This window comes from Triticum dicoccoides, chromosome 3B (assembly GCF_002162155.2).
Source record: "Triticum dicoccoides isolate Atlit2015 ecotype Zavitan chromosome 3B, WEW_v2.0, whole genome shotgun sequence".
Taxonomy (NCBI): domain Eukaryota; kingdom Viridiplantae; phylum Streptophyta; class Magnoliopsida; order Poales; family Poaceae; genus Triticum; species Triticum dicoccoides.
The window spans coordinates 738,901,154-738,908,394 of record NC_041385.1 but is presented as its reverse complement, the minus strand read 5'-3'; positions in this window follow the sequence as shown (position 1 = coordinate 738,908,394).

The window sequence follows — 7,241 nt, the reverse complement described above, 5'->3', positions numbered from 1 at the left end:
CGCCCTCGACATCACCAGGATCATCGCGACTGATCTTATAACGCAATGCACTTCATACCGGGCAAGCGTTCAAATCCTCGTAGTCACCGCGGTATAGGATGCAGTCATTAGGGCATGCATGTATCTTCTGCACCTCTAACCCTAGAGGGCAGACAACCTTCTTTGCTTCATACGTACTCTCGGGCAATTAATTGTCCTTTCGAAGCATATTCTTTATCATTACCAGCAACTTTCCAAATCCCTTGTCAGATACACCATCCTCTGTCTTCCATTGCAGCAATTCCAGTGTGGTGCCCAACTTTTTTTTGTCAGCTTCGCAATTCGGGTACAACAATTTTTTGTGATCCTCTAACATGCGCTGCAACTTCTTCTTCGCCAAATCACTTGCATAGTTTCTCTTTGCATCGGCAATGGCCTGACCTAGATCATCAGCGGGCTCATCTGATGCCTCTTCTTCAGCTTCTTCCCGCATTGCCGGCTCAGCTTCTTTCCCCATTATTGTATCATTGTATTCAGGGAACCCATGGCCAGGATAGCTGTCGTCGTCCTCTTCTTCTTCATTGTCTTCCATCATAACCCCTCTTTCTCTGTGCTTGGTCCAAACATTATAGTGGGGCATGAAACCGGACTCAAATAGGTGGACGTGAATGGTTCTTGACGTAGAGTAATTGTGACCATTATTACAGCCAGCACATGGACAAGGCATAAAACCATCCGCCCGCTTGTTTTCCTTAGCGGCAAGCGGAAAAGTATGCACGCCATTAATGAACTCGGGAGAGCATCGGTCATCATACATCCATTGTCGGCTCATCTTCATTACACAACACTGAATAGACCAAATTAATACAAGTTCATACAAAAATATCATACATAAAGTTCATATACAACACTTAATTAAATGCAACATACAAATAACTCTCTAGCTAAAGAATTCAAATGCAACAACAAATGCGATCAAGATCGCAACTAAGGTAACAATTGATCCAACATCATAATGATACCAAGCCACACTATCAATGGCATATTTTCTAATCTTTTTAATCTTCAACCGCATTTTCTCCATCTTGATCTTGTGATCATCGACGACATCGCCAACATGCAACTCCAATTCCATCTTCTTCCCCTCAATTCTTTTCAATTTTTCTTTCAAATACTCGTTTTCTCTTTCAACTAAATTTAACCTCTCGACAATAGGGTCGGCTAGAATTTCCGGTTCACATACCTCCTAGATAAAAATATCTATGTCAACTTGATGGGCATAATTTGTCATAAACACGAAATGCAACAACTAGCTTTAAAAGAGAATATACTACATCCAAATCATAACAAGGACGAGGGCCGACGGGGACGGATAACAAAACCATGGCACTATGTATAACAAACAACGTACGAGTAAGATAAGTATACGAGTAACTATATATCCAAATCACACAAACATCAATTTGGTAATGTAAAACATTCATGAACAAGAGTCTCACCACAAGGTGGTGCCGGCGACGGGACGGTGCGGGCGATCGACGGTGGTTAAGACGGAGATTTATAAGGCACTAAGTAAACCACACCTACATATGCAAACTAAGTGTTATTTTTGACCTCAAATTGCATATAAATCAAATACTAGCACATTTAATTCCTCCGAAATTACTAAACTCACAAATTAATCACTATACAAAGCATTGTAAGAGCTAATATAGCAATGAGAGATGAAAGGACAAAGTTGCTAACCTTTGTGATCATTTGAATGGATGGGGGCCTTCAAATGTTGACAAATTTTGGGCAAAATGTGTAATGAGCTCGAGGAACAGAGGGGAAGAACAGAGGAGGAGAGGGGAAAGGGGAAGAACAGAGCGAGCTCAGGTGGACGAAGGGTTTATGTACGGCGACCTTTATTACCGGTTCATCCCACGAACCGGTACTAACACTACTAGGAAAAGGGTTATAGATGATATGGACACTAATGGCGCACCAGACATGTGGTGCGCCATTAGTATATATTAATGGCGCATTATGTGTTGGTGCGCCATTAGTGTCCAAATACTAATGGCGCACCACATCCACGGTGCGCCATTAGTAACAAATTTTATTTTAATTTTTTTTTCAAAACTAGTAATGGCGCACCAGGGAATAGTGCGCCATTACTAGTTAAACTAGTAATGGCGCATCAGAGGATAGTGCGCCATTACTAGTTAAACTAGTAATGGCAACTAGTAATGGCGCACCACATCCACAGTGCGCCACTATTAATTTTTTTCAAAAAAAAATTCAAACTTTTTTTTTCAAAGTTAGTAATGGCGCATCGTGGGTCTGGTGCGCCATTAGTAGTTAAAACTAGTAATTTTCACCCAAAATTCCCCCGAATGCACCCCCCATGTGGACCGCCTTTTCAGTTTTAAAAAAAATAAAGAAAATGATGGAAATGTCAAAAAAATAAAAGAAAATTGGTTTTCCATGTGATATGTGGTCTAGTTTTGGGGAAAATTTACAAATATGAATTTCGACTTTATTTGCAAAATCTCTCAGGAATTTATAAAATGGGCATAACTTTTGCATACGAACTCGGATTAAAAAGTTTTTTATATGAAAAATCATCTACTCGAACCCCATTAAACATTTTCAAAATCCTCAAAAACCTAACAGAAAAAAAGTTACGGGGCTTTCACGATCTAGAGGACAAAAAATTCAAAAAAAATTCAAACTTGTGCGCCACTAGTAACAGAAAAAAAAATTAGTTTCGAATTTTTTTCAGGAATTTTTTTTCAAAATATGATACGTAATATGAAAGGAAGTTTGAAATAATTTTTCAAAATTTCATCACACTCATGAACATGAACAAAGTCCTAAACATCAATAAGGTTTAATAGGATTGATATGCTAGATATATCAACAAATGCCTGTGAAGTGAGCTGGTCCTGGGGTTGGATAGAACTCTGAAGTTAAGCGTGCCTGGGCTGGCACTGCAAGAAATATGTCAACTTGTGACCTTCTGTCAGTGACCCTAGAAGAATTGGTCGTAAATTTACGACCATTTGAGACCAATTGGTCAAAAGCTGTTTGGGAGGCTCCAAACCTTAAACCATAGGGACCATTTTGCTCAGAAAAGTCGTGATTTTCTTATATGAAATGGTCGTAAAGCAAACAACACTGGTCCGCTGCCTTATTTCTAGCTTATCATGACCAATATAGATGGTCCTAGCCTTGTAAATTGTAGTGCATTGCTATGATTGGGCGACACCTCATCAGTTTCGCCTATGTGTCATGTATATGTGTCAATTTTTGCTTATATGTCATGGCCATGTGTCAATTTACGCTTACTTGTCTATATCAATCTGCACCTCAGACCCACCACTAGCTTCATGGTGGACCCACCTCATCTTAGACCCAGCACCAACTTACGCGTCGGACCCACCTCTGTCATGGGTCCCACCAACCTGACATGGAAGACCCACCATTCAACTGACTACGGGTCCCCATTGAACTGACTTGTTGCCCCACCAGGAATATGACATGCAGGACTAACCAACTTAAGGGGGGCTGGCCTTCGACTTTTCTTTTTGCGAAAGACCTTCGACCTGACGGTGGGACCAGCCGGAGATAGCAGCAACAGCAAAAAATAGAAAATAAATATGCACTTATGGGATTCGAACCCGAGCCGCCTAAGAAAACACGGGAGTTCCTTACCACCACGCCACCACACACATCACGTTAGGAGACTCCAATCGCTACTTTTATAGAAAACCGTCGCTTCCTGGGCTTGGGCCTAAACCGTGAGAGATCTCCCCTTCCCTCCTTTTTTTCCCTTTAGCATTGCAGTCCACCGAGTGGGCCAATGGCCCATATCCTATTAGAAGACATTTTCTCATGGGAAATGTGTGCTTTTTCTGTTTTATTTTTTTCTTCCAAATAATTCGTGATTTCAAAAAAAACTCCACACATTAAAAAATGTATTTTGAAGAAATTTTTGTAAAATCATGAAATGTCCGTTCATTAAAAAATGTTCATGATTTTAAAAAAAAGTTTGCGTATTGAAATAATGTTCATGAATTTGACAAATAAATGTGAATTCAAAAATTGATCACATTTTTCTCATAAAATGTTCACAAAAAAGATCATGAATTTAAAAAATGTTCATTGATGTGAATGTTTTCATTTTTTTTGAATTTTTTATACCGTTTTCAACACTAGGCCACATATAATGATAGAATACAAAGGCTTTCCATATTTTTTGACAGAATGCAAATGTTCCTTTTTACATAGAACCATGTGGAAATTTGTACATGAAATGTGGTCTAATATTTTTGAAAAATGTTGTGGTATAATTTTGCAACAAATATTTGGTAGTTTCTTTAAAAAAGAACTCATTTTGGGCATTTAAAAAATGAAAACTCCCTTTGGCAATATTGTTTGCCACTCCAAGATGCACCCTTGTGCACGACATGGAGAGCATGATTTTTTGGGCATTCCAATATGTACTAGTTTTTTGCCCATTTCAAAATGTGGTCAAAACGGCGGGCTTGACCGTTCATAGCCAGTGGTTGAATCTTGAAAAATGTTTGTTGTTTCTGTGATGCAGCCGCAGTTCAAATTTGACCCGCTTCCTGCTGAAACTGCAGAAATTTGTCTTTTTCACGAGAGATGATCAAAACTTTTGACACCCAACCATTTGGGCAATTATGCATTAAATATGGCCTGGTATTTTAGAAAAATAATTTGGTAAAATTTTGCAACAAATATATGGGAGATCCTTCATAAAAAAACTCATTTTGGGCACACGAAAAATGGAAAATTGATTTTTCATCCAAACAAAATGAAAACTCCCTTAGGCAACATTGTTTCCCATTCCAATATGCACCCTTGTGCACAATATGAGATCATTTGAACAAACTATGCCATGAATGCCATAAGATTGATCAATTGGCTTGAAAGCCATGAATCTTCAAAGATGATAGCTCATTTCTGATAACACTATTTTAAAATAATAGTCGTATTACAAGTTTATTATTTTTTCTGCCAACTTTGTCAGATATAATGATACAATGCGAAGGTTTTCCAATTTTTTGATTTTCTTTTGAAATTTTTATGTCCGTTTCAAAATGCGGTCAAAACGGCGGGGAATGACCATTCCTACCTAGTGGTTGAATCTTGAAAAACTTTTGATGTTTCTCTGATTAAATAGATACTTATGTACCTAGAAATGATTTTTGGAAAAAATAGAGAGCAAACTATGAGGCAGCTGCAGTTCAAATTTGACCCGCTTCCAACTGAATCAGCGGGAATTGGTCTTTTTCATCAGAGGTGGATCAAAACTTTTGACACCCAACCATTTTGTCAAGTGTGCATTAAATATGGCCTAGTATTTTAGAAAATTGATTTCGTCCAATTTTGCACAAAATATATGGTAGGTCCTTCACAAAAAAACTCATTTCGGACACTCAGAAAATGGAAAATGAATTTTCCATGCAAAGAAAATAAAAACTCCCTTAGGAAACATTGTTTGGAATTCCAAGATGCATCCTTGTGCACGATATGAGATCATTTGAACAAACTATGCCATGAATGTGCCCATAAGATTGATCATTTGGCTTGAAAGCCATGAATCTTCACGCATGATAGCTCATTTTTGAGAACACTTTTTTAAAATAACTTCCGTATTACAAGTTTATTATTTTTCCGTGAAACTTGGTCACATATAATGACACAATGCGAAGGTTTTCCAATCTTTTGTTTTTTTGAATTTTTTATGCCCGTTTCAAAATGAGGTCAAAACGGCGGGCTTGACCGTTCCTAGCTAGTGGTTGAATCTTGGAATTTGTTTGTTGTTTCTCTGATTAAATAGATACTTATGTACCTACAAATGATTTTTGGAAAAAATAAAGATCAAACTATGGGGCAGCTGCAGTTCAAATTTGACCCGCTTCCAACTGAATCAACGAAAGTTTGTCTTTTTCACGAGAGGTGGATCATAGCTTTTTACACCCAACTATTTGGTCAATTGTGCATTATATATGGTCTAGTATTTTAGAAAATCGATTTGGTATAATTTTATAACAAATATATTATAGGTCCTTCACAAAAAAACTTATTTTAGGCACTAAAAAAATGGAAAATGAATTTTTCGTCCAAAGAAAAGGAAAACTTCCTTAGGCAACATTGTTTGGAATTCCAACATGCACCCTTGTGAACAATATGAGGTCATTTGAACAAACTATGACATCAACATGGCCATAAGATTGATCATTTGGCTTGAAAGCCATGAATCTTCACACATGATAGCTCATTGTTGAAAACACTTTTTTAGAATAATTACCGTATTACAAGTTTATTATTTTTCCTAGAAACTTGGTCACATATAATGACACAATGCGAAGGTTTTCCAATTTTATTTTTTTTTTGAATTTTTTATGCCCGTTTCAAATTGCGGTCAAAACGGCGGGCTTGACCGTTCCTAGCTAGTGGTTGAATCTTGAAACTTCTTTCGTGTTTTTCTGATTAAATAGATAGTTATGTACCTAGAAATGATTTTTTGAAAAAAATAAAGAGCAAGCTACGAGGCAGCTACAGTTCAAATTTGACCCGCTTCCTATGAAATCGTCGGAAATTTGTCTTTTCACTAGAGGTGGATCAAAACTTCTGACACAAAACCATTTGGTCAATTGTATATTAAATATGGTCTACTATTTTACAAAAATGATTTGGTCCAATTTTTTAACAACTATTTGGTAGGTTCTTCACAAGAAAACTTATTTTAGGCACTCGAAAAATGAAAAATAATTTTTTTTTGCAAATAAAATGAAAAATTCCTTAGTCAACATTAATTATCATTCAAGATACAAACTTGTGTGATCCTAAAAAAAGATAAAAACTTGTGCACAACGTGAGACCATTTTTCGATTTTTTAATGTGTAAAAATAGAAGTAAAACAAAAGAAAAAACACAATCACATATACTCTATTCTCATTGGTGGAGTTAGTTTGACACGGATCGATGACATGACACTCATGTATCATCCCACATCCATCCATCCATCTATCTACAGAAAAAGAAAATGAAAATGAAAAGGGGAACCCTACGGCCCCACCCACCCCGATCCCATCCCTCCCTCTCGTCTCCCAGCCACCCCGGTCCCATCCCACCCTCGTCTCCCACACCGCCGCCGCCTCTCCCTCCCAAAGCTTACCCGCCGCCGCGCCGCCCACCGACCGCCGCGACCCCGCCCCACCTCGTCCCTCTCAAACCCTACACGC